This window comes from Helianthus annuus, chromosome 2, assembly GCF_002127325.2.
Source record: "Helianthus annuus cultivar XRQ/B chromosome 2, HanXRQr2.0-SUNRISE, whole genome shotgun sequence".
In the NCBI taxonomy this organism is placed as follows: domain Eukaryota; kingdom Viridiplantae; phylum Streptophyta; class Magnoliopsida; order Asterales; family Asteraceae; genus Helianthus; species Helianthus annuus.
The window spans coordinates 162528853-162555746 of NC_035434.2; the positions used below are offsets into that span (position 1 = coordinate 162528853).

Below are 26894 nucleotides of genomic sequence, written 5' to 3' on the forward strand. Positions count from 1 at the left end.
CCTATCATTTGCAGTTGTGGCCTTTGTAATCTCCGCAAAGAACGTCATCCTGTACACCAGGAAATTTAATCTAAACAGGCTCCCCCCATCTCTTTGATTATCCATTGCAGTTGCAATTAAGCCACGGGTAATTCTCGCGTTTTCCCCCCATCGGCTGATGAATATATCCCTGATAGCATTTCCCGGTTCTTTACTCTTTTCAATTTTGTCCACCTTTTTAACTTTTCTTTTATCCACTATTATTTCAACTGGCTTTGCCCCCTTTGGTATTCCAAATACCTCATAAACTGTGTCCGATGTAATTTTTATTTGGTGTTTTCCTATGTTTAGCGTATCGAACTTCTCGTCAAAGTTTCTGGCTAGCCAATATGCCAAACGTGTCGAAATATGGTTGATATTCATATCTAGAATCGCTCCAAATCCCATATTCTTCACCTCATCAACTTGTTTTTTTGAAAATTTTTTTACAGTATCCATATACGAGTTAGGTTGGCATCTCAGCAGTACTGCTTCATTGCTGTATTTGAAGAATTCCCTATGTTCTGTTTTAGGTGGTTCCACCTTTTTTGAAGGTTTTTTTTGTTTGTATCTTAGATTTCCTGTCATCTTTCTTCTTTTTCGGCATTGGCTTAACAAAGTCATCCTCCTCAGAACTTTCTTCAACAATCTTTCTTTTTCTATTTTTGTTAACTTCTTTCAATGTTGATATTGGGTCTTCAAGGTCTTCATCAGAATCTATTTCTACAAAATCGCATGTTATCAGTTAAAAAGAATACGAAATTGCATGTATCAATTAATCATGTACAAAAACTCATTAAGTTGATAAAATCACATGAATCAGTTATCAATTCGCATGTATCGTTAAGCATTACCAAAACTAGCTAATCTTATAAATCGCATGCTTTAGACAAAAAACATTTATAAAATCGCATGTATAACTTAAGCATATACCAAAACAAAATAATTATATAAAATCGCATGGAGTATTTATAAATTCGCATGCACAAGCTAACCTAAGACAAAAACCTTCTACAAACAAAACTTAACATATAAAATCGCATTTGTAATACAAAACCCTCTATAATATCGCACATATATCAACTAACCATTAACAAAACTGCATAATCATACAAAACCTAATAAAAAACCATACCAGACATAAACCCTAACCAAATCGTAGTTATGAACAATACGTAATCTTATAAAACTATAGGTTTCAGTCAAAAACCGTAATAAACAAACAAAATCGCAAATGTCATTAAGTCCCTGTATATTCCATTATAAAATCGCAAATGTCAATCGATACCCGGATTCATCTTCTTCGCCTGTGGTCTGTCGTTGTTGGATTTGCTCCGTTTCTCAAAACTCATGAATCTTCGTTGAATCGCAACGGTAAGTAGTAGGGAACTTGGGGGGAAGGAGAATGCAATGTTGATTTTGGGTTTACGGTATGATTGTGAGTTATTGTTTACTGATTATCAAGGGTTTTGATCTCGTAATGGACGAATTTAACCTTGGCGGTTTCTTTTATTTATTTTAATTTGATTAATTTAGTAGTTAAACACGCAGTTTAAATGAGATGATTTGACGGTTGTGGTTATAGCGTACATAATATATATTTATTCATGCGCAGGTTTCTGATCTTTCTGTGGCAGATTACATCACCGCCACTGCTTCAAAACACCCAATCTGCATGCCTCACACAGTTGGGAGAAAAAAAATTATATGTTAAAACAACGTTAAAAAGTTGATGTCTGTTCACATAGTCAAGCATGCTATGGAGATCATTCATCTTCTAACAGGTACAGTATTACATCTTTACTCATGTTTCTGTTATAACACGTTTGCAGTTTGCCATGTTAAACAAGAGTTTTTATTAACAGGCCAAATGGGTTTGCGACAAAACGGGTTCTTTCTGGTACCACTTAGTTCAAACATACTTAAAACAAAAGGTCGGTGGGACCAAAATACAAACAGCCCTTCAAGTTTTTTTCGAAAACGAACATGTGTTAGTGCATACGTCTGTCAACTTCGTCTTGTATCGAGTCTTGCATTGTTCAGGGCACGTTATTCCAGAAAACATGTAATTCCGCATGAAATGGGCTAGGGGTAATTCCGTACGAAATTAGCATGTAATTCCGTTTGAACTGCTAATTTTGCATGAGATTGTCATTTCGCTTGAACTGTAATTCCGTGTGAGTCATGTTCATGCGGAATTAGGTGGCCTATAAATAGGGGTGATGTAATTTCGTTTGAGTTAGTTGTGTATGTGTGTTTCCGGAGCCGAAGAGCTGCCGAAGTGTCGTCTTGCTGTAAAACTTTGTCAGATTAATCAGAAAAGCATTTAAAGTGAAGATCTAGCTGAATCAAACTCATTATATCTGTTTCCGCCTTTCATATTGAGTAGAACGCATCTGAACGACTCGTTTTGGATCACAACATGATCCTACATGTGGTATCAGAGCACAGGAGGAGGAGTTCAACCGATTTCAGCTTGATTTCATCAGTTTCTCTTACTTCTACACCTTCTTTTCTAAATTGAACAAGATTTCACGGTTAAAATGATCTGAATTTCTCATATCACAATCGAAACAGTGTTTTAACAAAGCCTTGAGAGAATTGAACTTTAATTCGATCTAAATCTGATAAAATTTGTAATTTCGTTTGAAAATCAGTTCGAAATGATGATTTCAGCATAACTTCGTTTGAAATTGTTTTCTAATTTCACACGAAATTACAGTTTGAGGTTATTTCAGCATAATTTCGTTTGAAATTAGTATTTCGCTTGAGAAGTCCCATATGAAATTATAGTTTCGTTTCAAAGTAGTAATTTCGTTTGAGACTGAATTTAATTTCATACGAAATTATTATTTCGTTTGAAATTCTGATTTCGCTTGAGTGTTATTTCGTTTGAAGCTGGTGTGCAGGTAATTTCACTTAGGAGATTTCGTTTGAAGGACCTAATTTCGTTTGAACTTGTTTGTCTTGATAAACTTGTTACCGAATCATGGAGGAAGAATTCTACAACGCATTCGCCTCATCCCCGACTACTCCAGCTGCAATTGCTCAAAGCATGAACATGGAAAATGAAACCGGAACTTTGCAAAAACCCCCGAAGCTTATGGGCATTGAAGAGTATTATGGCTGGAAAAACCGTTTTGAAAACTGGGTCCAAGCAACTCATTTGAGATCTTGGGAATGTATCGAGAAAAAGTACGTTAGACCACGTACTGAGTTGGGAATTATCAAAGCAATTTCTAAACTAAATGACAAAGAACGAGACATGTATAAAGCAGAAAATATGATGATCAGTCTGCTACAACAAGCTATTAAAGAAGACATCTTCATATTGCTTCAACATGACAATACTTCACGATCAATCTGGGATGCACTTAAAACTAAGTTTGAAGGTAGCGAAAAGATGATTAGGAGCAAGAAAGCATTGCTAAAGAAAGAATTTGATTTATTTTCGAGTTTGCCAGGTGAAGATACAAAGAAATTGATTGAAAGATATTGTCACTTAGTCCGTTCAATGTCACTGTTGAGTATAAATAAAGAGCGAGAGGAATGGGTTGACAAATTAGCTGATGCTTTACCTCAGAAAGAGTGGGGTACGTATTTGATGATTTTAAAGAACACTGGAGAATATGATGGGTTGACGATTTCTCAGTTCATCGAAAAGATTGAAGGTCAAGATCTGGAGCAACAAAAGATTGCAAGAATGAAAAATCCGAGTGCACAACAAGATGTTAAGATGTACTTCAAAGGGAGTGTTTAGAATGTCGAAGCTAGTCCAAAAATTCAAACTGCTTTCAGTGCAGAAAACACATCCGGATCAAACAATCAAAGTCCAAACAGTAGTAGTGGATTTTCTTCATACCCAAATGTTAATCCAAATGTTTCAGCTTCAAGCTATCAGTCTCAAGGATCAAAGAATGGAAATGGATATGTGATACAATTCAACATTGCATTGAATCTTCCGGGTGGTTAAAGTTTTTCTGAAGAAGTTGCAAAAGATCACATGGGGTTACTTGCAACTGTGCTAGAGTCATATGAGGGTTCGGTTGCAGGAAGGATCGGAAATCCTATGTTGACGAAAGAGGCTTACGATCAGATTGATGCTGAAGAGATGGAGCTTATGGATATAAAGTGGTGCTTAGCTAGTGTGTTAAGAAGAGCTGAAAAATTTAAAATGATTACAGGAAGAAATTATTTTCTGGATGCAAATGTTTCTACTTTGGTGTAACACCTCGAAAATTCATGTCCAATAAAATAAAGACACGTGTCATGTGAGACAAACGTGTCAGGAACTCGGATCAAATAAGGATGTATGGTAGGATTTAAAAAGGGTGTTATGTTATTAAAATACCTCTGAACGACCCAAGGGCGACATGTTATTAAAACACATCCGAGCAACCCAAATTATAAATCCCAAGATCCTTAAATCGTTTTGATAAACATCTGATATATTAGCCAGTTGTTTCTAAATAAATAAAATTCCATTTTTATGGAAGTTGAATTCTTAAAATATTACTACAACATCCAGGAAATTAGGTTCTTGATTTAAAAGAATTAAACTTGAATTATTTAAGTCCATGGTGAGTTCTTATTATTTCCGTCAAATTCAAACCTCCCACAAGATGCCAAAGGGGTGTAAGTACATGCAAAGCATGCAAGGTCTGAATAATTGGTCCCACAACTAAAAAGCATTGCATGAGATTCGGATTGGAAAGAAGTTCATGGTCAAAGCTTAAAGTTTACAAAGTTTTGTCTTCAGACCATCGGTTACGGACCGTATGGCATAAAGCTTACGGTCCGCAAGGATCGGTTACGGACCGTAACCAGTTAGGCATACGATCCGCAAGGAGCATACCTGGGTGCACCATACTAGGGTTGGTTACGGACCGTATCCGTATAATCTTACGGTCCGCAAGGGGTGGATACGGACCGCAAGGCAGTTTGCTTACGGTCCGTAAGCCTGTCGCTGGCAGCAGAAAATGGACAGCTGCCTGTTCAGCCTGTTGCACCGCCTTAGTAGTGTGGTTTTCGAAATCAGGGGCATGATAGGAAGTATATAGCATCTTAGGGACACCTGGGATGATCTTGTATCAATCATAGACTACTTTGGCATGATCATGAGCAATGGGGTTCACTATATAAGAAGTTGGAGTTGTGAACATTGGACTTGCTCACTTGGAATTTTGTTCAAAACTTCTCTGGAGCTCCTGGACACCAATCAACTCTTCTTAGGCTCCATAAGCATACTTAGGACCATTGTAAGTGATCCTAATCATTCTTAATTAAGTTTAGCTTAGTTAATTAGCTAAAAGTCAAACCTTCGTAATTAAGGTTTGACTTCGAGATTAAACAATAACTATTCAGTCAAATCTCGAATTAAAAATACCTATAAGTAGGTAATTACTCAGTCAAACTCGCACCATTCTTTTGGTGACCCTACCCCTGCTTTCCAAAGCCGGTTCAACCCGACTAATTTCATCCAAGAACCCATGGGTTTTAACCCACCTGGACCAGAAGATCACTTTTCTGGTGATAACGACATGGATGAAGATACGGATCCCATGGAGCCTGCAAGCAGGACCCCAAACCACCCCATCGAAATCTCTGATGGGTCATCTTTTCATGGATCACCTTACGATGGTCCTGACAGCTACCAAGCGAGGTTCGCCCAATACGAGTGGTACTTTACGCCCTCTGAACACTCGTCTCCATTCCAGCAGCAGCAGCAGCAGCAGGATCCTTCCGAGGATTCCCGATTTGTGGCAGTCACTCTGCCACCACCACCACCAGTGGAACAACAACCGCTTCCGGAGCCACCGAGGCTGAGAAGGTCAAACGCACGAATGTCCGTGCAAGGAGGAGTCCGCATCATCACTCCTCAGCCTTCAAGTGGCAGTCATTATCCGCCACTCCAAGAGGAAGAAGACCCACAGATGGGGGGTCCATCAAACCCCATCCCAGAGATCAACTATGCGCCTATGGCGCCACCATTAGGTTTTGATAACCCAATCCCTACCTATGCCGGTTCAGCGGCGTATAACCCTTTTGAGCAGCCAGCTCATACCCATTATGACTATGCCAATGTGGACCCATACCAGGAGGCATGGGACTACAATGCTCGTCACCCGGAGGGACCTTATGGTGGTCTTTGGACCACTGGTTACCCAACTTATGGGTACCAGCGTCCGCCACCTCCTCAGCCTCTGTATCAGTCGCCGCAGCCGCAGCTGATCCCACCTGAACGTCAACAAGAGGTTCTCGATAGGTTGAACCAAGTTGAACAAGAAGTTCGAGAAGACCGCAGGGAATGACAAGGCTTCTTCAAGGGTCTGTCAGACCTACTCAAAGGGAAGTCCGAAAGAAGGGGTCATTGAAGACCTTTTGTTATTTATTTATTTTAGTGGTAATCAAGTCCCTGCGTGGACTTTTTGTTTTAGTACTCAGCCCCTGTGTGGGCTTGTCTTTTTGTACTATGCCCCTGCGTGGGCATGTCTTTTGTTAACCCCTGCGTGGGTTTGTTGTTTGTTTCGCCCCTGTGTGGGCATGTTATTTGGTAGAAGTCCCGTTTAGGGCAAAAATGTACTTGTTTAATTTATTAATGAAATGTTTAATTTAAATTTTCATTTTGTTTGTTATTTATTATGTGCGTGAAAACATAAATGAAAATAATTTTATTATTAAAAGATCTACCATTATATTAAAATGGCAAAATCTAAAAAGGACAAGACCTAGCCTTATGTCATCATAAAACAGGGCCAAAATGGTAGTTCCATAATTAGATTCAGATCCATATCAACATCTCAATTTAGGACTGTTCTACGTTAATTATTAAAAGAATCTTAAAGGTAAAACCTAGCCTATGTGTCATTGCAGACCTGGCCAAGATGGTAGAACCCACACGAAAGATTCCAATTCTTGTTAACATCTGAAAGCATGTTAACATTCATGACAAACTGTGATACGATAAAATCACATAGGTCATCTTTTAATTGGGTTATTTAAATTCCTTTAATTATATCACCATCCCTTAAGGATGAAGTGTCTTCAGGCTAAAGAATTATGTCCTTGTGACTAACGACAGTAGTAGCTTATATCTCCCTGTCTAAAAATAAGGCAATAAAATTTGATTAAAGCCTTAATACCTTGACTCCGTAGAAGTCTTGGTTTATATACGTTAAATTTGTCTTTATGACTATGCCTTTTGTGCTATTATTAAATTAAAATATAGGATTGTAATAAAGGTCCTGAACATATAATTAATTAACAAATTAACCAAAAATGGCTATTAAAACCATGGTTAATAAATCATAAAATATTGTAAAAGCTTTTGAATAAAACCTTGCCCATTAATTTCTATATGTAGCAACTGAAGCTACATGGCTAGGTCGGATGAAGTGAATAGTCATCCGGTGGAAAACCACGATAATGCTAGGATACAGCTAACTGGTGCAGAGCTGCAAGCACAAGTCGATAATGCTGTTACAAGGGCTTTGGATCGGCAAAACAGTGAGTCTAGTGGGACCCAAAGTAGGACTCTATCTACACCACATTCCAATGTCACACCCCTTTCTGCGGCGGAAGCACGAGGTGTGATCATGAAAGGTTCTCATTGCATACGAAAGGCAAACATACTACATGCTCATAAAAATAACCTCAATTACCAAACATTTCATAATTTGAAAACATAAGTTAGTGTTTACATCGCAAAATAGCATAAAACATTGTCTTAAAAAGTTTACAACTTTATTCAAAGATAAACATAAGCGACATCCACAGGCATGAGTAAAGCCGCGCACACATCCACTTCTAGTTACCTGAAATACATGTGAGTTTTGGAAAAACGTCAACATAATGTTGGTGTGAATTCATGCAGTTTTGTTTTGGAGCGTTTGTATACTTTGTATGAAAAACATGGTATGTACTTTGTTTAAATCACGTATTCATGTATAAATCAAGTATTTCTATTTGTATCAAGTGTTAATGGGTTGCAAATCCATTAACATGTGACACGACATAGGAAGTCACCAAACCATAGGCATTTTTCTGTAGTCGATTCACGACTGAGACACAAAAACACTACTTGGTTCTAGTTGTCACCAAGAGTGGGGCTGCCCTGAAACCCATTAGATCTAACCTTTTGTTCTGCGGTCTAAGTATGTACACGATTAATGGTGCTTATGGTACCCTATTCATGACACGATTACTCGTATCAATTCTTGGTACTAGTTTTCACCAAGAGTACTTCTCGTTTAGTACACAACATACCATTTTGTAAATATTGAAGTATTTGTGACATGTATTTCACCCCCGAAGTTATAAAACTGAAAACAGTTAAAAGAAAAGGGGGAGCATGAACTCACAACTTTGCGTTCCTTGCGTCGTAAACTTCACCGGATTTGCTTATAATGCGTCGTGACCTAAACGTGTTTTATTAACGTTAGTCACTGGACTTGCATTGCACAAGTACAAGTCACTATCTTTTATATATGTCTTGTTGTGTTAAAAATATTTTATATTTTTAACAAAGTATCTTACTTATATTATTTTCTCAAAAATTAATATAAGTATTTTGTGTTTTGCACCCGAATTATGTATCTTGTATGTTGTATGTGTATTTTTGTGTTTTTACTTCTCATGAGTATTTAGTGTATTTTCAAGTCCTAATACACTATCAAGTATAATACATACTACATACACTTAGCACAAAATGCGGTGATCAATAAATATATATATTTTTCTTAAAAATATACATACTCAATATCCATTTTAATCTTGAAGAAATCATCATTTCTTATCACAAAAATTAGGGAAACCTTGGTAAATTTTCTAGACACATTTTTAGGGAATAAGTTTCTACAAAACTTATATTTTTCTAAGTATCAAAATTTATAAAAATTTTGACAGAGTTTCCCCTAAAAGTGGAGGTTTCCCATGTTTTCAAAACATGTGTTTATTTTCTTTTAAATCATCAACAATCAATTTTCAACAACTATCATCAACAATATACCTAAATTCCTCTATTTCATGAACTTGAAAATTTACAAAAATGTGTAGTAACTTACTATTGTATTTAGTAAGTCTTGTTACCTTCCAAAATGTGATTAGTTCTTTAAAAACTTTTTTTTAAAGAGTTTGAACATTTACAACTTCTAGTCATGTTTTCTAAAAATATTTCTTTGTGAAATTTTCTTTTTACACAAGTGTTTCTACACCTGTTTACCCACTAAAAATGTGTTAAGTTTATGTAAAATCCAAGTTTTAACAATCTCATACTTTCACTTGGATCTTTCGAAAAACCAATCATGGATCTTTAGATCTACAAGGTTATAACTTATTTTGATCTTTATTTTTCAAGAAAACGTTTATTTATTCAAGTTCATAGTTTATGTGTGGATGATTCCATCATCCACAACATTCTTACTTTCTGATCTTGCTAGTTCATGTTTTTAAACATGATCTAGCAAGTCCATATGATGATCCATATCATTTTTTTTACTAGCAACAATAAGCAACAAGCATAACAACACAAGTATATCATGATTCCATCTTCATTTTAACACTACTCATTACTTTGTTAGTTTATGTTTCAAGACTTGTTTATGTTTTTAGTGTTTCTTGGTATTTCATTATTCTTTTACTATTAACCATCAAAAATATGAAAAAGATGATGATCTAAGAAACTTACCACTAGCTTAAGGCTAGGGGAGTTCAAGTGAAGAAAAGTGGTGGTTAATAGCAAACGAAGAAGGTCCTTCAAAATCCGCTTGCACCGAGCTTCGTTAGTGACCTTCTTACACCTTTAAGTGAGTGTGGAATGGATAGATGAATGTTGAATGATGGTGGTGTGTGGGAAGAAGGTTACGGCCGAGAATGATGGCCGAGGAATGAGTTTTGGTGTTGTGAAGAAATGGTGAGTTGATTAGTGCTCTAGTGGGTTATTATTATATCCTCCAACAATTTTTTTAACCAATGGGTTTCATGCCTTCTAAAGTACAAGCACATTCTATTCCTTTATCCACAAAATCTCACCATTAGGCATGTGGGCCGATCCCACTAGGATTTGGTGGAGGGGTCTAATTGTAAGTATGAACTAGTTAGTCACCTTGTAGTCCATAAGCAAGTGTATAGTTAAGTAGGTTAGTTACTAATTAATTTAGTGGGTGTTAAGGTGTTCGGGGATCATGACTAGTTCAGAAATAATAAAACTGTGCTTCTAGCATTATTTTGGTGTTCCGGGTAATACCCGGTTGTTCGGTTATATACCGGTTCGTTAAAGTGCTAAATCGCACCTTTTAGTGTCTTTTAAGTGCCCTTTTGTAACCCTTTTAATTCCCAACACTTGGGGAAGTATTCCGGATAATAAAACGTAATTTTTGCATGATATTTATGTATTTAAAAGCTGATTTGTGCTGAATTTAATAAAATTCTGCACTTAAAGTGCGTTTCGGGTGCTTTTTAGTGCTTATTTTTGCTTCCGTAATGTCTATATATTAAACCCTTGTATGTACTCTTGGGTTTTAATGTATTCTTGTTGTTGGACCTACACCTAGGCTCCAATTTTTATTGTCTGACTGCTTTCTTCCGTATCGTTGACACAATGTGTCTTACCGGTGAGTTTACTAGTATTTCTGACGCAACACAGTTCATTAATGTGTAATGTAATTCTCGTAGTATAAAACGTGCATGAATTCACTTGTATTGTATGTAATCAGATAATGTTGACATTAGGCACATAATTGCAGTCATTAAATAATAATTAAAGTGTATGGAAATTACCAGTTTGGTGCCAGTTGTCACAGTCTCCCCCCGTTAAAAGAATTTCGTCTCGAAATTCAGGCTGAACTAACTCTCGCAGGAGTCTTCTTGAACAGGTGGGGATACTTTTCTTTGAACTAGTCTTCACGTTCCCACGTGTACTCGGGTCCGTGCTTAGAGTTACAACGTACTTTGATAAGTTTCACACTGCTCCTCCTGGTTTTGTTGACTTTCCAGTCGGTAACCTCAACGGGTTGTTCTGTAAATCGGAGGGCGTCATCAATATGTACTTCATCAGCAGGGATGATCACGTTTTCTTGCGTTGGACTCTTCTTGAGGTTGGATACATGGAACGTGTCATGTACTCCATTAAGTTCTTCCGGTAACTCCAACTTGTACGCCACGGTACCAATTCTTTCTAAGATCTTGAATGGTCCGATGTATCGGGGATTCAGCTTCCCACGTTTTCCGAATCGCACTACGCCCTTCCAAGGTGAGACTTTCAACAACACTTTGTCTCCTACCTCGAATTCTAATGGTTTTCGTCTTCGATCCGCGTAGCTCTTTTGTCGATCTCGAGCCGCCTTAATACGTTCTTGGATCTTCGTGATCTTGTCGGTTGTCACTTGTACAAGTTTAGGACCAACCATACGTTTATCTCGAGCGTCTGCCCAACATAAGGGCGATCGGCACTTGCGGCCATACAGAGCTTCGAACGGTGCGGCTTTTATGCTCGTATGATAACTGTTGTTGTAGGAAAACTCAACCAAAGGTAGGTGAGTATCCCAGCTGCCGCCTAGGTCCATGACGCATGCGCGAAGCATATCTTCTAATGTTTGTATAGTCCGTTCGCTTTGGCCGTTTGTCTGTGGATGGAATGCCGTGCTTAGATCCAGCTGAGATCCAAAGGCTTCCTAAAAGGATCGCCAGATTCTCGAAACAAAGCGTCCATCTCTGTCTGAAATAATTGAGATAGGCACTCCATGACGCGTCACAATTTCTTTTAGGTATATCTCAGCAAGCTTTCCAGTGCTATCCTTCTCTCGAATTGGTAGGAAATGTGCAGATTTCGTAAATCGATCAACTATTACCTTATCATATCGTGCCCTCTTGGGGTCCTGGGTAATTTTGTTATGAAGTCCATCGAGATTTGTTCCCACTTCCACATGGGTATCTCTGGTTGTTGTAGTAGGCCGGACGGTTTCTGATATTCGGCCTTAACCTTAGTGCAGGTTAAGCATTTTCCAACATAAACAACAACGTCGCTCTTGAGTCTCGGCCACCAATAGTATTCTTTCAAGTCTTGATACATCTTGTCCGATCCTGGATGGATCGAGTATCTCGATTTATGCGCTTCATCAAGGATGACTTCTCGTAGGCCACCATAGAGTGGAACCCAAATACGCTTCTTAAAGTATAAGGCTCCTTCTTCATTTGGCGCCATGTACTTCAATGCACCCTGGAGGTATTCAGTTCTTCGATTTTCCATCTAAAGGGTTTCTTGTTGGGCGTCACGAATACATGCTGTGAGGTTCGTTCGGATCGTCATTTCTAATGCTCGAACCCTTAGGGTCTTAACCCTTTCTTTTCGACTTAGCGCGTCTGCTACCACATTTGCCTTTCCAGGATGGTAGTTAATCTCACAGTCATAATCATTTAGCAACTCGACCCATCGCCGTCGGCGCATGTTCAATTCCTTCTGATCAAGTATGTGTTGTAGACTTTTGTGATCTGTGAAGATTGTACATCGACTACCATACAGATAGTGTCGCCAGATCTTCAAGGCGAATACCACCGCACCCAGTTCCAAGTCGTGCGTGGTGTAGTTCCTTTCATGTACTTTCAACTGTCTTGAAGCGTAAGCAATGACATTTTGGCGTTGCATAAGCACGCATCCCAAACCTTGTCGTGAAGCGTCGCAGTACACCACGAAGTCTTCTGTGCCTTCGGGTAATGATAGTATTGGTGCATCGCATAGCTTGTTTTTGAGTAGCTGGAAGGCTTCTTCTTGTTTAACACCCCAGTCGTACTTCTTGTCTTTCTGTGTAAGGGTCGTCAATGGTTGGGCTATCTTTGAGAAGTTCTCGATGAACCGTCGGTAATAGCCCGCTAAGCCCAAAAATTGTTGAACTTCAGTTGGGGTTTTGGGGGCTTCCTAATTCTTTATTGCTTCAATCTTGGATGGGTCTACGTGAATGCCCTTCTCATTCACCACGTGACCAAGAAATTGAACTTCGCGAATCCATAATTCGCACTTTGAGAACTTTGCATAGAGTTTCTCTTTCTTCAGTAGTTCTAGTATAGTTCTGAGGTGTTGCTCGTGCTCTTCTTTCGTCCGTGAGTAGATCATGATATCATCGATAAATACAATCATGAATTTATCGAGATATGGTTTGCATACGCGGTTCATCAGATCCATAAAGACTGCCGGCGCGTTTGTTAGTCCGAATGGCATTACAAGGAACTCGTAATGCCCATAGCGCGTTCTGAATGCAGTCTTTGGTACGCTTTCCTCTTGTATCCTTAACTGATGGTATCCAGATCGAAGGTCGATCTTGGAATAGTAGCTTGATCCTTGCAACTGATCAAATAAGTCATCAATCCTCGGTAGTGGGTACCGATTCTTGATAGTGAGCTTGTTTAGTTCTCTGTAATCGATGCACATCCGCAGAGTTCCATCCTTTTTCTTCACGAACAATACTGGAGCTCCCCATGGTGAGAAGCTTGGCCTTATGAATCCTTTATCCAACAACTCCTGGATTTGTGTAGATAACTCTTGCATTTCGGATGGTGCAAGCCGATAGGGCGCCTTGGCTATACGAGCGGCTCCTGGAACCAAGTCGATACGGAATTCGACTTGTCGTTGCGGAGGTAGTCCTGGCAGATCTGAGGGAAAAACATCAGGGAATTCCTTCACCACAGGAATGTCTTCGAGTTTCGGTTCCTCAGCCTTCTTGTCTACAACATGTGCTAGGAAAGCGACACATCCTTTCCTTAAGCACTTCTGTGCCTTTATGCAACTGATGATTCGCAGAGGCGCGTCTCGTCTTTCTCTGCGTACGATGAGAGTTTCATCATTCGTCAAAGGGATACGAATGGTCTTCTCATGACAAACAACTTCAGCTTTTTTTTTTGGACAACCAGTCCATTCCAACCACTACGTCAAAGCTACCCAATTGAATAGGTAGGAGATTGATGTTAAATCTTCGTTCACCAAGTTCTAGTGTGCAGCCTCTAACAACTTCGCCCGGTTCGACAAGTTTACCATTGGCTAGCTCTATAGAATAAGGAATATCTAATCTACTAGATTCTATTCCAAGCATGCCTTTAAATTCCACAGACATGAAGCTATAGTCGGCGCCAGTGTCAAATAGTATGGATGCAAAGTGATTGTTAACGAGAAACGTACCGGTGACCACGTTAGGGTCCTCGCGTGCGTCCCCTTGCTCCAATCACAAATGCTCTAGCCTGAGCGTCGTTTCTCTTCGGGCAGTTTTTCATGAAATGATCATTGCTTCCATAGCTAAAGCATCCTTGGTTTCTTCCAGCTTCATTACCATTCCGGTTACCCTCGCCATTTCCATTTCCCCCATTGTTTCCAGCACCAGTGCGGTTTCCATTTCTGTTTCTGTTTCCCTTACCCCAATAATCTTCAGTGCGGTGACCCAATTTTCCACACTTGTCGCACTTTGGAACGCGACAAACTCCTTCGTGATGACGCTTCCACCGATTGCATTTGGGCAGGGTGCCCAGGTATCCCTTAGCTGGAGCGTCATTCATGGCTGCAAGTGATTTCGCCTCCTGAGGCAGGTTGGGGTCATGCTTCTTGTTGGAACCCTTGTTGTTACGAGTTGCTTGATTCAGGTTTGCATGTTTCCTTTTCTTGTCACCGGACGACTCAGCATGCATCTCGGTATTTTCTGTTGAGTTCAGTGACACCTTCTTCATACGGACACAATCTTTAGTAAGGCTGACAGCCAGAGTTACAGCCTCGGTGATTGTTTGAGGTTTGGCCGAAGTTACCATGCCGCGAAATCCGGGCGCCAATCCCCAGATGTAGCGCTCGATGCGCTTAAATTCGGGAGTCACCATGTAAGGGATCACTCTTGATAGATCATGGAACCTTCGGGTATAACCAGTAATGTCAGCACCTTCCATGGATGGTTTCCAGAACTCAGTCTCCAACCTTTGGAGTTCGATACGAGAGCAATACTTCTCTCTCATCTTCTCTTTCAGTTCATCCCAAGTCATGCCATACGCGGCATCATCGCCCAGAGTTTGAACTTGCAAGTTCCACCAGGTCAGAGCTTCATCGACAAACAAACCAGTAGCAAAAGTGACTTGCTGATTCGCGGTGCACTTGCTCATGCGGATAGTGGCTTCAGTCTTTTCCGTCCAGCGTACAAACGCCACTGCTCCTCCAGTGCCATCGTAGTTCAGGGGTTTGCAGTCGAGGAACTGTTTGAAGGTGCAGCCTGTAATTGATCCAACCAATTCACTTGTGAGCAATCGAAGAAATAATGAAACAAAGACCGTTCATAAATTTCTCCATGCTTAGCAAATTGTCTTAAGGTTACCTTGAGCTGCGTTTCCTCCAAACGAATCTCCATGACCGTTACATCTGGCATTGCTTGGTCCTCCACTATCTTGAGTACGGTTCGCGTCGTATTGGGCGATAACAGCGGAGATCCTTTCCTCCTGTAGGGCGTTCAGCTCTTCAGCAGTTCTTGGCAGTGGGGGAGGAGGAGGTTGATCGCGAGCGTTCACAGCTTTCCAGGGTGCCATGCTCTGACGGAACATAGCACAACACAACAGGGTTAGACGTTTGTTCGATATCGTCATAATAGTAGAATATATACACAGGCATATACCACATAAATGACATCAAACAATCCGCGTAATGCATAAATCAATTCATACAACAACAGGCATGTATAATTTGGTAAGCACCTTACTTCATATTGGCGGTTCTTGTCTTTATACTCTAAGTCATTACTCCAAAGGGTATATGTTTGACCTTTTTCTTGTATGTGTTGTAGACTTTTGTGATCTGTGATGATTGTACATCGAGTACCATACAGATAGTGTCGCCAGATCTTCAAGGCGAATACCACCGCACCCAGTTCCAAGTCGTGCGTGGTGTAGTTCCTTTCATGTACTTTCAACTGTCTTGAAGCGTAAGCGATGACATTTTGGCGTTGCATAAGCACGCATCCCAAACCTTGTCGTGAAGCGTCGCAGTACACCACGAAGTCTTCTGTGCCTTCGGGTAATGATAGTATTGGTGCATCGCATAGCTTGTTTTTGAGTAGCTGGAAGGCTTCTTCTTGTTTAACACGCCAGTTGTACTTCTTGTCTTTCTGTGTAAGGGTCGTCAATGGTTGGGCTATCTTTGAGAAGTTCTCGATGAACCGTGGGTAATAGCCCGCGAAGCCCAAAAATTGTTGAACTTCAGTTGGGGTTTTGGGGGCTTCCCAATTCTTTATTGCTTCAATCTTGGATGGGTCTACGTGAATGCCCTTCTCACCACGTGACCAAGAAATTGAACTTCGCGAATCCAGAATTCGCACTTTGAGAACTTTGCATAGAGTTTCTCTTTCTTCAGTAGTTCTAGTATAGTTCTGAGGTGTTGCTCGTGCTCTTCTTTCATCCGTGAGTAGATCATGATATCATCGATAAATACAATCACGAATTTATCGAGATATGGTTTGCATACGCGGTTCATCAGATCCATAAAGACTGCCGGCGCATTTGTTAGTCCGAATGGCATTACAAGGAACTCGTAATGCCCATAGCGCGTTCTGAATGCAGTCTTTGGTACCCTTTCCTCTTGTATCCTTAACTGATGGTATCCAGATTGAAGGTCGATCTTGGAATAGTAGCTTGATCCTTGCAACTGATCAAATAAGTCATCAATCCTCGGTAGTGGGTACCGATTCTTGATAGTGAGCTTGTTCAGTTCTCTGTAATCGATGCACATCCGCAGAGTTCCATCCTTTTTCTTCACGAACAATACTGGAGCTCCCCATGGTGAGAAGCTTGGCCTTATGAATCCTTTATCCAACAACTTCTGGAGTTGTGTAGATAACTCTTGCATTTCGGATGGTGCAAGCCGATAGGGTGCCTTGGCTATAGGAGCGGCTCCTGGAACTAAGTCGATACGGAATTCGACTTGTCGTTGCGGAGGTAGTCCTGGCAGATCTTCGGGAAAAACATCAGGGAATTCCTTCACCACAGGAATGTCTTCGAGTTTCGGTTCCTCAGCCTTCTTGTCTACAACATGTGCCAGGAAAGCGACACATCCTTTCCTTAAGCACTTCTGTGCCTTCATGCAACTGATGATTCGCAGAGGCGCATCTCGTCTTTCTCCGCGTACGATGAGAGTTTCATCATTCGTCAAAGGGATGCGAATGGTCTTCTCATGACAAACAACTTCAGCTTTTTTTTTTTTGGACAACCAGTCCATTCCGACCACTACGTCAAAGCTACCCAATTGAATAGGTAGGAGATTGATGTTAAATCTTCGTTCACCAAGTTCTAGTGTGCAGCCTCTAACAACTTCGCCCGATTCGACAAGTTTACCATTGGCTAGCTCTATAGAATAAGGAATATCTAATCTACTAGATTCTATTCCAAGCATGCGTTTAAATTCCACAGACATGAAGCTATAGTCGGCGCCAGTGTCAAATAGTATGGATGCAAAGTGATTGTTAATGAGAAACGTACCGGTGACCACGTTAGGGTCCTCGCGTTCGTCCCCTTGCTCCAATCCCAAATGCTCTAGCCTGAGCGTTGTTTCTCTTCGGGCAGTTTTTCATGAAATGATCATTGCTTCCACAGCTAAAGCATCCTTGGTTTCTTCCAGCTTCATTACCATTCCGGTTACCCTCGCCATTTCCATTTCCCCCATTGTTTCCAGCACCAGTGCGGTTTCCATTTCCGTTTTTGTTTCCCTTACCCCAATAATCTTCAGTGCGGTGACCCAATTTTCCACACTTGTCGCACTTTGGAACGCGACAAACTCCTTCGTGATGACGCTTGCACCGATTGCATTTGGGCAGGATGCCAAGGTATCCCTTAGCTGGAGCGTCATTCATGGCTGCAAGCGATTTCGCCTCCTGAGGCAGGTTGGGGTCACGCTTCTTGTTGGAACCCTTGTTGTTACGAGTTGCTTGATTCAGGTTTGCATGTTTCCTTTTCTTGTCACCGGACGACTCAGCATGCGTCTCGGTATTTTCTGTTGAGTTCAGTGACAGCTTCTTCATACGAACACAATCTTTAGTAAGGCTGACAGCCAGAGTTACAACCTCAGTGATTGTTTGAGGTTTGGCCGAAGTTACCATGCCGCGAAATCCGGGCGCCAATCCCCAGATGTAGCGCTCGATGCGCTTAAATTCGGGAGTCACCATGTAAGGGATCACTCTTGATAGATCATGGAACCTTCGGGTATAACCAGTAATGTCAGCACCTTCCATGGATGGTTTCCAGAACTCAGTCTCCAACCTTTGAAGTTCGGCACGAGAGCAATACTTCTCTCTCATCTTCTCTTTCAGTTCATCCCAAGTCATGCCATACGCGGCATCATCGCCCAGAGTTTGAACTTGCAAGTTCCACCAGGTCAGAGCTTCATCGATAAACAAACCAGTAGCAAAAGTGACTTGCTGATTCGCGGTGCACTTGCTCATGCGGATAGTGGCTTCAGTCTTTTCCGTCCAGCGTACAAACGCCACTGCTCCTCCAGTGCCATCGTAGTTCAGGGGTTTGTAGTCGAGGAACTGTTTGAAGATGCAGCCTGTAATTGATCCAACCAATTCACTTGTGAGCAATCGAAGAAATAATGAAACAAAGACCGTTCATAAATTTCTCCATGCTTAGCAAATTGTCTTAAGGTTACCTTGAGCTGCGTTTCCTCCAGACGAATCTCCATGACCGTTACGTCTGGCATTGCTTGGTCCTCCACTATCTTGAGTACGGTTCGCCTCGTATTGGGTGATAACAGCGGAGATCCTTTCCTCCAGTAGGGCGTTCAGCTCTTCAGCAGTTCTTGGCAGTGGGGGAGGAGGAGGTTGATCGCGAGCGTTCACCGCTTTCCTGGGTGCCATGCTCTGACGGAACATAACACAACACAACAGGATTAGACGTTTGTTCGATATCGTCATAATAGTAGTATATATACACAGGCATATACCACATAAATGACATCAAACAATCCGCGTAATGCATAAATCAATTCATACAGCAACAAGCATGTATAATTTGGTAAACACCTTACTTCATATTGGCGGTTCTTGTCTTTATACTCTAAGTCATTACTCCAAAGGGTATATGTTTGACCTTTATCTTGTAATGAGGGAATCCATACGTGACAAGACTCGCTGTGGTTTCTGTGCACTGAATTTCATAATTATCTATGCATCCATAATTACGTAACTCCTTGCACAGTCCACACAGTTCATTCCATCCTCGTATCACTTCCTTCAGATAGGCCATCGTTTTCAGGTAAAGTTACGTATACTTGTGATATTCTACTTTTAGTATATGCATATATCAATTATCACACATAATTGCAAGTAATTTCTAAGTTAAAGACAAGTGCTACCACTACGTCTCGTAGTGCCTCTTCGTGACTCATGTAAACAGTTTCAGGCAGTGGATGTCGCGGGAAGTTTTATGCAATGAAAACTCTTTGAAAAATTGTTTTCGTGAAGGATCCTAGAGATTGTAGACTAGACTCGAGAAGGAATCCTGGTTCGCTACAATCGCAGCTCTGATACCAATCTGTCACACCCCTTTCTGCGGCGGAAGCACGAGGTGTGATCATGAAAGGTTCTCATTGCATACGAAAGGCAAACATACTACATGCTCATAAAAATAACCTCAATTACCAAACATTTCATAATTTGAAAACATAAGTTAGCGTTTACATCGCAAAATAGCATAAAACATTATCTTAAAAAGTTTACAACTTTATTCAAAGATAAACATAAGCGACATCCACAGGCATGAGTAAAGCCGCGCGCACATCCACTTCTAGTTACCTGAAATACATGTGAGTTTTGGAAAAACGTCAACATAATGTTGGTGTGAATTCATGCAGTTTTGTTTTGGAACGTTTGTATACTTTGTATGAAAAACATGGTATGTACTTTGTTTAAATCACGTATTCATGTATAAATCAAGTATTTCTATTTGTATCAAGTGTTAATGGGTTGCAAATCCATGAACATGTGACACGACATAGGAAGTCACCAAATCATAGGCATTTTTCTGTAGTCGATTCACGACTGAGACACAAAAACACTACTTGGTTCTAGTTGTCACCAAGAGTGGGGCTGCCCTGAAACCCATTAGATCTAACCTTTTGTTCTGCGGTCTAAGTATGTACACGATTAATGGTGCTTATGGTACCCTATTCGTGACACGATTTGTCGTATCAATTCTTGGTACTAGTTTTCACCAAGAGCACTTCTCGTTTAGTACACAACATACCATTTTGTAAATATTGAAGTATTTGTGACATGTATTTCACCCCCGAAGTTACAAAACTGAAAACAGTTAAAAGAAAAGGGGGAGCATGAACTCACAACTTTGCGTTCCTTGCGTCGTAAACTTCACCGGATTTGTTTATAATGTGTCGTGACCTAAACGTGTTTTATTAACGTTAGTCACTGGACTTGCATTGCACAAGTACAAGTCACTATCTTTTATATATGTCTTGTTGTGTTAAAAATATTTTATATTTTTAACTAAGTATCTTACTTATATTATTTTCTCAAAAATTTATATAAGTATTTTGTGTTTTGCACCCGAATTATGTATCTTGTATGTTGTATGTGTATTTTTGTGTTTTTACTTCTCATGAGTATTTAGTGTATTTTCAAGTCCTAATACACTATCAAGTATAATACATACTACATACACTTAGCACAAAATGCGATGATCAGTAAATATATATATTTTTCTCAAAAATATACATACTCAATATCCATTTTAATCTTGAAGAAATCATCATTTCTTATCACAAAAATTAGGGAAACCTTGGTAAATTTTCTACACACATTTTTAGGGAATAAGTTTCTCAAAAACTTATATTTTTCTAAGTATCAAAATTTATAAAAATTTTAACAGAGTTTCCCCTAAAAATGGAGGTTTCCCATGTTTTCAAAACATGTGTTTATTTTCTTTTAAATCATCAACAATCAATTTTCAACAACTATCATCAACAATATACATAAATTCCTCTATTTCATGAACTTGAAAATTTACAAAAATGTGTAGTAACTTACTATTGTATTTAGTAAGTCTTGTTACCTTCCAAAATGTGATTAGTTCTTTAAAAGCTTTATTTTTAAAGAGTTTGAACGTTTACAACTTCTAGTCATGTTTTCTAAAAATATTTCTTTGTGAAATTTTCTTTTTACACAAGTGTTTCTACACTTGTTTACCCACTAAAAATGTGTTAAGTTTATGTAAAATCCAAGTTTTAACAATCTCATCATTTTCACTTGGTTCTTTTGAAAAACCACTCATGGATCTTTAGATCTACAAGGTTATAACTTATTTTGATCTTTATTTTTCAAGAAAACGTTTATTTATTCAAGTTCATAGTTTATGTGTGGATGATTCCATCATCCACAACATTCTTACTTTCTTATCTTGCTAGTTCATGTTTTTAAACATGATCTAGCAAGTCCATATGATGATCCATATCATTTTTTTTACTAGCAACAATAAGCAACAAGCATAACAACACAAGTATATCATGATTCCATCTTCATTTTAACACTACTCATTACTTTGTTAGTTTATGTTTCAAGACTTGTTTATGTTTTTAGTGTTTCTTGGTATTTCATCATTCTTTTACTATTAACCATCAAAAATATGAAAAAGATGATGATCTAAGAAACATACCACTAGCTCAAGGCTAGGGGAGTTTAAGTGAAGAAAAGTGGTGGTTAATAGCAAACGAAGAAGGTCCTTCAAAATCCGCTTGCACCGAGCTTCGTTAGTGACCTTCTTACACCTTTAAGTGAGTGTGGAATAGATAGATGAATGTTGAATGATGGTGGTGTGTGGGAAGAAGGTTACGGCCGAGAATGATGGCCAAGGAATGAGTTTTGGTGTTGTGAAGAAATGGTGAGTTGATTAGTGCTCTAGTAGGTTATTATTATATCCTCCAACCCACATTCTATTACTTAATTCACAAAATCTCACCATTAGGCATGTGGGCCGATCCCACTAGGATTTGGTGGAGGGGTCTAATTGTAAGTATGAACTAGTTAGTCACCTTGTAGTCCATAAGCAAGTATATAGTTAAGTAGGTTAGTTACTAATTAATTTAGTGGGTGTTAAGGTGTTCGCGGATCATGACTAGTTCAGAAATAATAAAACTGTGCTTCTAGCATTATTTTGGTGTTCCGTGTAATACCCGGTTGTTCGGTTATATACCCGTTCGTTAAAGTGCTAAATCGCACCTTTTAGTGTCTTTTAAGTGCCCTTTTGTAACCCTTTTAATTCCCAACACTTGGGGAAGTATTCCGGATAATAAAACGTAATTTTTGCATGATATTTATGTATTTAAAAGCTGATTTGTGCTAAATTTAATAAAATTCTGCACTTAAAGTGCGTTTCGGGTGCTTTTTAGTGCTTATTTTTGCTTCCGTAATGTCTATATATTAAACCCTTGTATGTACTCTTGGGTTTTAATGTATTCTTGTTGTTGGACCTACACCTAGGCTCCAATTTTTATTGTCTGACTGCTTTCTGCAGTATCGTTGACACAATGTGTCTTACCGGTGAGTTTACTAGTATTTCTGACGCAACACAGTTCATTAATGTGTAATGTAATTCTCGTAGTATAAAACGTGCATGAATTCACTTGTATTGTATGTAATCAGATAATGTTGACATTAAGCACATAATTGCAGTCATTAAATAATTATTAAAGTGTACGGAAATTACCGGTTTGGTGCCAGTTGTCACATCCAAGCCTAAAACCCATTCTGAAGCTCACAGCAAGCCACCGCCTATCCAACCTAAACCTAAGAAAGAGGAATCAAAGAAAGATGATGATCGACATTCCTCAAACCAAAACAGCGTTCCCTCTAAGAAGATAGTGTTTGATAATGCACCACGTGCCAGGGGTTGCACATATAAGTACTTTGTTTCATGCAAACCTCGGGATTTCACAGGAGAGAAAGGGGCTGTGGATTGCATGACTTGGTTGGATGAGATGGATACGGTGGTAGATATTAGTGGGTGTGCTGAAAGGGATATCGTGAAGTTTGTATCCCAGTCTTTCAAAGGTGAGGCCTTGGCCTGGTGGAGATCGTTAATTCAAGCTACAGGGAAAATCCCATTGTACAATATGTCCTGGGAACAGTTTGTGGCACTAATCAAGGAGAACTACTGCCCTCAGCATGAGGTTGAAAAGATTGAATCTGATTTCCTATCATTGGTGATGAAAAACCTTGATTGCCAAGCCTACCTTACGAGCTTTAATACCATGTCAAGGTTGGTTCCTTATCTCGTGACCCCGGAACCCAAAAGAATAGCTCGTTTCATTAGGGGTTTAGCCCCTGAAATAAAGGCAAGCGTGAAGGCTTCTCGGCCCACTACATTCAGGTCTGTAGCTGACATATCCCTGTCCCTCATGCTGGACGCGGTCCGGCAGAGATCGCTGAGGAACACGGATGCCGAGAAGAGAAAGCGCGATGATGACAACTCGCGACACTCAGGCAAGAAGCACCGAGGAAACAGTGACCCCAAGAAGGGGTCTGAATCTAAAAGGGATGGACATTAGTCCGGAGATAAGCCCAAGTGTAAGGTCTGCAAGAAACACCACTTTGGAAAGTGCAGATACGAATCAAAATCCCAGTCTCAGCCGATGCCATATGGGATTTGCAAATCAACTGAACATAAGACCCTAGAATGCAAGAAACTGAAGGATGCAACCTGTTACAGTTGCAATGAAAAAGAGCATATCAAGACGAATTGCCCAAAAGCTGCGAAGAAGGCTGAAGAAGGAAAAAAGACCAATGCAAGGGTCTTCCGCATGGATGCGAAGGAAGCTATCCAGGACGACAATGTCATAGCAGGTACTTTTCTTATTAATGATATCTACGCAAGAGTATTGTTTGATTCTGGAGCAGATATATCGTTCGTAGATAATAAGTTTTGTGAATTATTGAAAATGCCTGTTAAGACCTTAAGTGTGAAATATGAAGTGGAATTAGCTGATGGAACCATAGAAACCGCATCAACCGTTTTAGATGGATGTGTCATATCCATTAGGAACCACTCTTTTCGTTTGTCCTTGCTTCCATTCAAGTTAGCCGATTTCGATGTAGTGATAGGCATGGATTGGTTATCGCATAACCAAGCCCAGATTATATGCAACAAGAGGCAAGTGGTGATCAAGACTCCGTCTGGTGAGCCACTTACTATCCAAGGAGACACCCAGTATGGGTTACCCGAACAAGTGTCTATGCTCAAAGCATCTAAATGCTTGAAGAGGGTTTGTGTCATTTATATGGCACAAGTGACCATCGATGAGAAGAAGCCCAAGCTTGAAGATATTCCAGTTATTTCTGAATATCCCGAAGTTTTCCCGGAAGAACTACCTGGTTTGCCACCAGATAGACAAGTGGAATTCAGGATCGACATCATTCCAGGAGCAGCGCCTGTTGCAAGAGCACCTTATAGGTTGGCACCAACAGAGATGAAGGAATTGAGGACGCAGTTAGATGATTTGCTAGCCAAAGGTTTTATTAGACCTAGCTCGTCTCCATGGGGAGCACCAATCTTGTTCGTCAAGAAGAAGGATGGGTCGATGCGTTTATGCATCGATTACTGTGAGCTTAATAAGGTCACTATCAAGAATAGGTATCCTTTGCCCAGGATCGACGATCTGTTCGATCAGCTACAAGGAGCAAGCTACTTTTCCAAGATTGATTTAAGGTCAGGCTATCACCAATTAAAGGTCAAAGATGAAGATGTGCACAAGACTGCATTTAGGACTAGTTATGGTCATTACGAGTTCCTAGTGATGCCTTTTGGGCTCACTAATGCACCTGCCGCATTCATGGATCTCATGAATCGCGTCTGCAAGCCTTACTTGGATAAATTTGTCATCGTCTTCATCGATGACATTCTCATCTACTCGAAAAGTCAAACTGATCATGAGAAGCATCTTCGATGTATTCTGAAGCTACTTCATCAAGAAAAGCTCTATGCCAAATTTTCTAAGTGTGAATTCTGGCTTCGTGAAGTCCAATGCCTTGGACATGTTGTTAGTGAGCGTGGTATCCAAGTAGATCCCGCTAAGATAGAAGCCATCATGAACTGGCAAGAGCCGAAGACACCTACGGAGATTCGTAGTTTCCTAGGTTTGGCAGGATACTACAGACGCTTTATTGAAAAATTCTCAAGAATTGCATCACCCCTGACTTTACTCACTCGCAAGAATAGCAAGTTCAATTGGGGGCCTAAGCAGCAAGAATCCTTCGATATCTTGAAGCAGAAGTTGAGCAATGCTCCCGTGCTGACATTGCCAGATGGGATCGATGAGTTTGTAGTTTATTGTGATGCATCACACACCGGGATTGGTTGTGTGTTAATGCAGAAAGGCAAAGTCATTGCCTACGCTTCACGCCAATTGAAAGTGCACAAGAAGAACTACACCACCCATGATTTGGAACTGGGTTCCGTTGTATTTGCGCTAAAGCTATGGAGGCATTATTTATATGGAACTAAGTGTGTGATCTGTTCTGATCACAAGAGCCTTCAGCATTTGTTCAATCAGAAGGATTTAAACATGAGGCAGCGACGCTGGATGGAAACTCTGAACGATTATGACTGCGAAATAAGATACCATTCGGGCAAGGCCAATGTAGTCGCAGATGCCTTGAGTAGAAAGGAAAGAGTAAAGCCGATAAGAATCAATGCCAAGAGCATTGAGATCAAGAACAGTTTAAATGAAAGGTTGTTAGCTGCACAGAAGGAAGCTGTGTTGGAAGCTAACTATCCTAATGAAAAGCTAGGAGTAACTGAAGAACAATTATCCTATGGCAAGGATGGGATCCTAAGATTAAACGAAAGAATATGGGTTCCTATTTATGGAGGACTTCGGGACGTGATCCTCCAGGAAGCCCACAGTTCCAAATATTCCGTTCATCCTGGAGCTGATAAGATGTACCAAGATTTGAAGGCAAACTATTGGTGGATAGGCTTGAAGAAGTCTATAGCTGCTTATGTAGCTAAGTGTTTGACGTGTGCGCAAGTCAAAGCTGAACATCAAAAGCCATCAGGTTTGCTACAACAGCCTGAAATTCCCACTTGGAAATGGGAAATGGTGACGATGGATTTCATCACCAAGCTGCCAAAGACAAAGAAGGGAAATGATACTATATGGGTGATAGTAGATAGACTGACTAAGTCAGCACATTTCCTACCCCTTAAGGAAACTTACAGTTCTGACATGTTGGCCCAATTGTACGTTGATAAGATCGTGTCTCTGCATGGAGTACCAGTGACCATTATCTCTGATAGAGATACCAGATACACGTCACACTTTTGGAAAAGTTTCCAACAGTCTTTGGGCACACGCTTAAACTTTAGTATGGCTTACCATCCTCAGATGGATGGGCAGAGCGAGCGTACCATTCAAACCCTGGAAGACATGCTTCGTGCATGTGTGATTGATCTAGGTGGTAGTTGGGATAAGTATCTACCTTTGGTTGAGTTCTCCTACAATAATAACTACCATACCAGCATCCAGGCTGCGCCTTTTGAGGCATTATATGGTAGAAAGTGCAGAATGCCTATTTGTTGGGCAGAAGTAGGAGAAGCACAATTATCAGGTCCTGACCTAGTCTTTGAAACGACGGACAAGATTGTCCAGATTCGTGATCGCCTGAGAGCTGCCAGGGATAGGCAGAAAAGTTATGCTGATAAAAGGCGAAAACCTCTCAAGTTTGAGGTTGGTGATAAAGTTCTGCTTAAGGTATCACCTTGGAAGGGGGTGATGCGATTTGGTAAGAAAGGTAAGTTAAGCCCGAGATACATAGGACCATTTGAGATCATCGAATGTGTAGGAACAGTGGCTTATAAATTAAACTTAC

At 40.1% G+C, this 26894-nt stretch overlaps 1 pseudogene; it reads left to right on the forward strand.

Moving 5' to 3' along the window:
* The first annotated feature begins 1252 nt into the window (after positions 1 to 1252).
* LOC110899431 overlaps positions 1253 to 26894 on the forward strand; it is a 57532-nt pseudogene continuing 31890 nt past the window's right edge.